The sequence below is a fragment of the Cebus imitator genome, unplaced genomic scaffold, assembly GCF_001604975.1.
Source record: "Cebus imitator isolate Cc_AM_T3 unplaced genomic scaffold, Cebus_imitator-1.0 Scaffold196, whole genome shotgun sequence".
Classification (NCBI taxonomy): domain Eukaryota; kingdom Metazoa; phylum Chordata; class Mammalia; order Primates; family Cebidae; genus Cebus; species Cebus imitator.
Window position 1 is genome coordinate 3,003,402 of NW_016107511.1, and position 6,821 is coordinate 3,010,222.

A 6,821-nucleotide genomic window follows, 5' to 3' on the forward strand; every position below is an offset into this window, starting at 1 on the left:
ACAGGTGTAAGCCACTGCGCCCGGCCTTAAACTAAAATCTTTTAAAAAATTAAGCATTTTTAGGGATTTTATAGAGGAATAATTTTAAGGATACCTAGTTTACCTTATTGCTATTATTTCTGTACAAGACTTCTTGGATCATCCAAGTAATCTTTTGTGTTGCAAGCCTACCATGCACATTGCAACCTCCTCACCGTAGCTCATTATGTCTTGTCCCTTTGGAACACCATAACACTTTCACCTTGAAGCTTGTCTAAGTGTTGTTCTTCTGTTTGTTTGTTTGAGTTGGAGTTTTGCTCTTGCTGCCCAGGCTGGAGTATAGTGGTGCAATCTCGGCTCACTGCAACCTCTGCCTCCTGGGTTCAAGCAATTCTCCTGCCTCAGCCTCCCAAGTAGCTGGGATTATAGGCATGTGCCACCATGCCTGGCTAATTTTGTATTTTTAATAGAGATGGGGTTTCTCCATGTTAGTCAGGCTGGTCTTGAACTCCTGACCTCAGGTGATCTGCCCACCTTGGTCTCCCAAAGTGCCAGGATTACAGGCGTGAGCCACCATACCCGGCCGTGTTGTTCTTTTTTTAAGGGCCAGATCAAGTCCTGCGTCCTCCTAAAGTCTTTCCCTGCAACATTAGGTTTCTATAGACATTCCTGTTGTACTTTGTATGACCCAGTTGTCATTTACCTGTGCTATAATGCTGCTTAGCATTTTCCTTAGTCACTACCAGTTATTGAGGGCTTTCTACATGTCAAACACAAAGTCAAGTACTTTCCATGTATTATATCATTTAACCTCATAAATACCCTGGTGACAGGTGACTCCAGGCAGCACCCAGTTTTTTAAATGAGAAAATCCTAGAGTCAGAGAAGTTAAGGAGCTTTCCCAAGGTCATATAGCTAGTAAATTAATGGAGGCCAGATTCATATCCAGGACCACTGGATTTCAAATTTCATTCTAATACCCACTAAACAAAATCACGTCACACATAAACTACATGTGTAAGTTTCACATTAAGTTTTCACAGTTACATGGTTTGTTCTCTAAGGCTAGAGAAAAATACCTCATACATATTCTCTGTATCCAGCACAAAGTCATTTTCTCAACAAATATCAATTACATGTTTATTAATCCAACATGCATTAAACCATCTACTATGTGACAGACAGCATGCTAGACTTTGTGTTGCAGAAAAAAAGTAGACAAAATCTCTGACCTTGAAGAGCTCAAAAGCCAGTAGGGTAGTCCTCCTTATCTGCAGGGGATACATTCCAAGACCCCCAGAGGATGCCCGAAACCACCTATAGTACCAAACCCTATATATACTGGTTTTTTGGTCTGATAACCAAGAGGACTACCAAGAAACTAGCAGTCAGGTAGCATATACTGAGTGGACATGCTGGACAAAGAAATGATTTGCATCCTGGGTGGGATGGAGCAGAAAGGGGCAAGATTTCATCATGCTACTCAGAACAGTGCAAAATTTAAAACTTACGAATTCTTTATTTACGGAATTTTCCATTTAATATTTTCAGACCACTGTTAACCACCAGTAACTGAAACTATGGGAAGCAAAACCACGGATAAGAGGGGACGACTGTAACAGGGCTTCCAGGTCCACCAAGAGGAAATGACTCTTTTTCTCCCAGGTCCTCCCCTTTTCAACTAAAACCTATGGACATAACACAGCAAAATCGAAGAATGCTGATAGAAATCAACCTACATACCTACAATCAACAAACTATATAAATGAAGAGATGTACTGATCCATGAATTGGAAGATTCAATATAGTAAAGATGTCATTTCTTCCCAAATTGATCTACAGATGTCATGAAATCTCTATCAAAATCTCAACAAGCTTTCTTATAGACAAAGGTAAGTTTATGGTAAAATTTATGTGAAAAGCACAGGCCCCAAAATAGCTGAAACAATTTGGATGAAGAATAAAATGACAGAACTCGCCCAATTTGATTCTTTAATTCAATTTCATTAAAACTGTGATCAAGTTGGGGGGACATGACACCTTTACTATATTGAATCTTCCAAGTCATAAATACAGCATGTCTCTCCTTTTATTTAGGTCTTTTTTGATTTCTCTGATCAGCATTTTGTAATTTTCAACCTGTAAATTGTATTCATTTTTTATTAAGTATGTATTCTAGACATTTCATTTTATTTGGAGCAATTATAAATGATTTTGTGTTTTAAATTTTGCTTTCCATATGTTCATTGTTACAATAGAGAATGTGATTGTCATTTGTGTATTACTCTTGAATCCAACAACCTTGCCGAACTCACTTGCCAGTTCTAGGAGGCCTTTTTTTTTTTTTTTTTCTCATTAAACTTTTTTAATGGGTCTCAAAATTCTGTGACAAATTTTTGGTCAAGTTGTTTCCATTAAAAAGTACTGATTTTAAAAACTAATAAAACTGCCATAAGCAAAAAAGAAAACCAAAGTGGTCCACAAAACATTCTCCTTTCCTTCTGAAGGTTTTACGATGCATTGTTATCATTAACGAGTCTTTTACTACTAAACTTAAATGGCCAATTGAAACAAACAGCTCTGAGACCGTTCTTCCTCCACCACTGATTAAGACTGAGGTGGCAGGTATTAGGGATAATGTTCATTTAGGCTTCTGAGCTTTCTGGGCAGACTGGGTGACCTTGCCAGTTCCAGCAGCCTTCTTGTCCACTGCTTTGATGACACCCACGGCGACCGTCTGTCTCATATCACGAACAGCAAAGTGACTGACAGGTGGATAGTCTGAGAAGCTCTCAACACACATGGGCTTGCCAGGAACCATATCAATGATGGCAGCATCATCAGACTTCAAGAATTTAGGGCCATCTTCCAGCTTTTTACCAGAACGGCGATCAATCTTTTCCTTCAGTTCAGCAAACTTGCAGGCAATGTGAGCCATGTGGCCATCCAGTACAGGGGCATCGCCAGCACTGATTTGGTCTGGATGGTTCAGGGTAATCACCTGAGCAGTGAACCCAGCTGCTTCCATTGGTGGGTCGTTCTTGCTGTCACCAGCAACGTTGCCATGATGAACATCCTTGACAGACACATTCTTGACATTGAAGCCCACATTGTCCCCAAGAAGAGCTTCACTCAAAGCTTCATGGTGCATTTCGACAGATTTCACTTCAGTTGTAACGTTGACTGGAGCAAAGGTGACCACCATACCAGGTTTGAGAACACCAGTCTCCACTCGGCCAACAGGAACAGTACCAATGCCACCAATTTTATAGACATCCTGGAGAGGCAGGCGCAAGGGCTTGTCAGTTGGACGAGCTGGTGGTAGGATGCAGTCCAGAGCCTCAAGCAGCGAGCTCCACTGGCATTGCCATCCTTACGGGTGACTTTCCAACCCTTGAACCAAGGCATGTTAGCACTTGGCTCCCGCATGTTGTCACCATTCCAACCAGAAATTGGCACAAATGCTACTGTTTCGGGGTTGTAGCCAATTTTCTTAATGTAAGTGATGACTTCCTTGACGATTTCCTCATATCTCTTCTGGCTGTAGGGTGGCTCAGTGGAATCCATTTTGTTAACACCAACAATTAGTTGTTTCGCACCTAGTGTGTAAGCCAGGAGGGCATGCTCTCAGGCATGCCTGTTCTTGGAGATACCAGCTTCAAATTCACCAACACCAGCAGCGACAGTCAGGACAGCACAGTCAGCCTGAGATGTCCCTGTAATCATGTTTTTGATGAAGTCTCTGTGTCCTGGGGCATCAATGATAGTCACGTAGAACTTGCTGGTCTCGAATTTCCACAAGGAGATATCAATGGTGATACCACGTTCACGCTCAGCTTTCAGTTTATCCAAGACCCAGGCATACTTGCAGGAGCCCTTTCCCATCTCAGCAGCCTCCTTTTCAAATTTTTCAATGGTTCTTTTGTGGATGCCACCGCATTTGTAGATTAGATGGCCAGTAGTGGTGGACTTGCCTGAATCTACATGTCCAATGGCGACAGTGTTGATATGAGTATTTTCCTTTCCCATTTTGGCTTTTGGGGGTAGTTTTCACGACACCTATGTTCTGGCGGCAAACCTGTTGCGAAAAAGCTCTAGGAGGCCTTTTTTTTTTTTTTTTGAGACGGAGTTTCGCTCTTGTTACCCAGGCTGGAGTGCAATGGCGCAATCTCGGCTCACCGCAACCTCCGCCTCCCAGGTTCAGGCAATTCTCCTGCCTCAGCCTCCTGAGTAGCTGGGATTACAGGCATGTGCCACCATGCCCGGCTAATTTTGTATTTTTTAGTAGAGACGGGGTTTCACCATGTTGACCAGGATGGTCTCGATCTCTTGACCTCGTGATCCACCCGCCTCGGCCTCCCACAGTGCTGGGATTACAGGCTTGAGCCACCACGCCCGGCTCGGAAGGCCTTTTTTATAGATATCTTAGGGTTTTCTATGTAGACAATCACGCCACCGGAAAATAGGGATTGTTTTATTTTTACCTTAAGGCTTACAATAATGGCTGTAATCGTTAGACCGGGTTATACTGGCAGAGGTATAGATGCGTAGGTGACTGGAGCAAATGGAGAACCCAGAAATAGAGCAACAACAACAAATAAATGTTCATCTGACTTTTTGCACCATTTCAACAAATGGTGCTGGAGCAATTGGACATTAACCTAAACTACATAAATTACACCAAAAACATAGGTCGAAATGGATGACAGACTTTAAAAATATAAAACAAACAGTATAAAACTCTAGAAAACACATAGGTCTGGATGCAGTGGCTCACACCTGTAATCCCAGCATTTGGAGGCTGAGATGGGAGGATCACTTGAGCCCAGGAGTTCACGGCAAGCCTGGGAAACATGGTGAAATCCCTGTTCTCTACTAAAGATACAATAAATTAGATAGGAGTGGTGGTGCGTGCCTGTAGCCCTAGCTATTCGGGAGACTGAGGTGACAGGATCATTTGAGCCCAGGGAGGTCAAGGCTGCAGTGAGCCATGATCATGCCATTGCACTTCAGGCTGGGTGACAGAGACCCTGTCTCAAAAAAAAAAAAAAAAAAAAAAGCAAAAGAAAACAAATTGGTAGTGCCTTCGAGAACTGAACGTGCAACTACAATATGACTCAGCAATAGTTCTCTTGGCGTTTACTAAAGAGAGCTTCAGAAGGTTTTCCAAAAGTCACATGGAGAAGCAAGCAGCCAAAAACAGCACATGCTAAGGGAAAGAAGAAAGTTACAGAAACAAACAGGCAGCATGATTCTGTTTATCTAAAGTTCAAAAGCAGGCATTAAAGGAGATGTGGTTCACGGATACACACACGACTGGTAGAAGTGCAAATCCCTCCAATCTCCTCTGGATGAACGTCCCAAAGGTACCAAGTAGAGTAAAGCAAATCAGATACTTCACACTATCGTATTCTCCGCCTGTTAGTCTGAGGCCACCTATAATACGGAGATGTCTCAGGAAGCAAATATTCTTGTAACATAGTTTCACTGATAACTCTTTTAAAATCTGAAACCCTTAATATCTGAAATGACAAAGAATTTCTTTCCGTATTATGAAATACAGTGCATACCCATTGGCTGGTAATAAAACTATTAGAGAAATAAGATACAAATTGCTTGAAAAAGGATTTGGAATTTTGTAAGTTAAAAAGTATTTCAATCTTCTGTTTCTTTGTTACTTACAAATTAAGAATTAAAAGACAGACCTACATGCAACTAGCAAACTTCATACTAGAATAATCTACAGTCCAAACAGAGACGAAGTCAGTCCTAAATTAAAGGTATGGTTTTACTTTTAATACTTGCTTTCGGAAAATCTTTCTGAGAATGTTTAGGGTAATTTAAAATTATTTTGAGAAAAAAGAAGTCATTATCTTCATTGCAAATATTCATGATAAGGTATCCTTCAGCAAAGTAATAATGAATGGTTGGACTTCTTTATGCATAAAGACATTCTAAGCTTAGGGCCTAGGTTTTATTTCTTTCAAACACAAAAATGGCAGTCTGACTCGATTAACCCAAGCAATGACACAGAAAACAAATAATGCCCAATTCCTGACCTTGAGATGTACAAATGTACTGCGAATTTCAAATCAGAGAACAAGCCAAGTCTAATTAAATTTTTCCTCAGAAAATTTGAAATTCTACCTTCTGTTCAGAATGGACTTACTATTCAGCATTCTTTTGTTTTGTTTTGTTTTTCTTTTTTAGGAGATGGGGTCTCACTATGTTTCCCAGGCTGATGTGGAGCTCCTGAGCTCAAGGGCAATGTTCTCCCCTCTGCCTCCCAAGTCTGCACATACCGATCAAACCCCTTAATAGTCTGCTGAAACACCATTAAGGTAAGTCGGTTTAAACCAATCAGGTTTTCTCAATGCTGCCACCATTGACATTTTGGGCCTGACAATTCCTTGCTGCAGGGGCCTGACCTGTGCATTCCCGCCTTGTACCCCCTAGATGCCAGCAGCACCCCTCACAAGTTGTGGCAACCACACATGTCCCCAGACATTGCCCAGTCCCCTCGGGAGCGACACTGCATTAGCTGAGCAGCTCTTGCTTAAACATACACCCATTTTTAGCACTGAGTTTGGGTTACAGTTTTTGAACATCCATCTTGTCTCTGGGATAAAGATGGATATTGGCAATATAAAGGAGGCTTGTGCGGCTGATACAGAAACACTCTAGCAGTTACTATCATGTGAAGAGAGCAAGTCACATCATACAGCCAGCATAATTCCACGTATGTGAAAACAAACAAAAAACAAAGTTATTTGCATGTATAAAAGCCAAGAAGACTACAAGAATCTGCACAGCCCACTGATATCAGGTTATTTCTGAAGAGG

General features: G+C 41.5%; 1 pseudogene across 1 annotated transcript; it reads right to left on the reverse strand.

Annotated features, from left to right (window-relative positions):
• Window positions 1–2,313: 2,313 nt before the first annotated feature.
• On the reverse strand, window positions 2,314–4,067 carry LOC108317035 (annotated as a pseudogene). The gene has a single exon (XR_001830572.1). The product of XR_001830572.1 is annotated as a putative elongation factor 1-alpha-like 3 (transcript).
• Window positions 4,068–6,821: the final 2,754 nt, after the last annotated feature.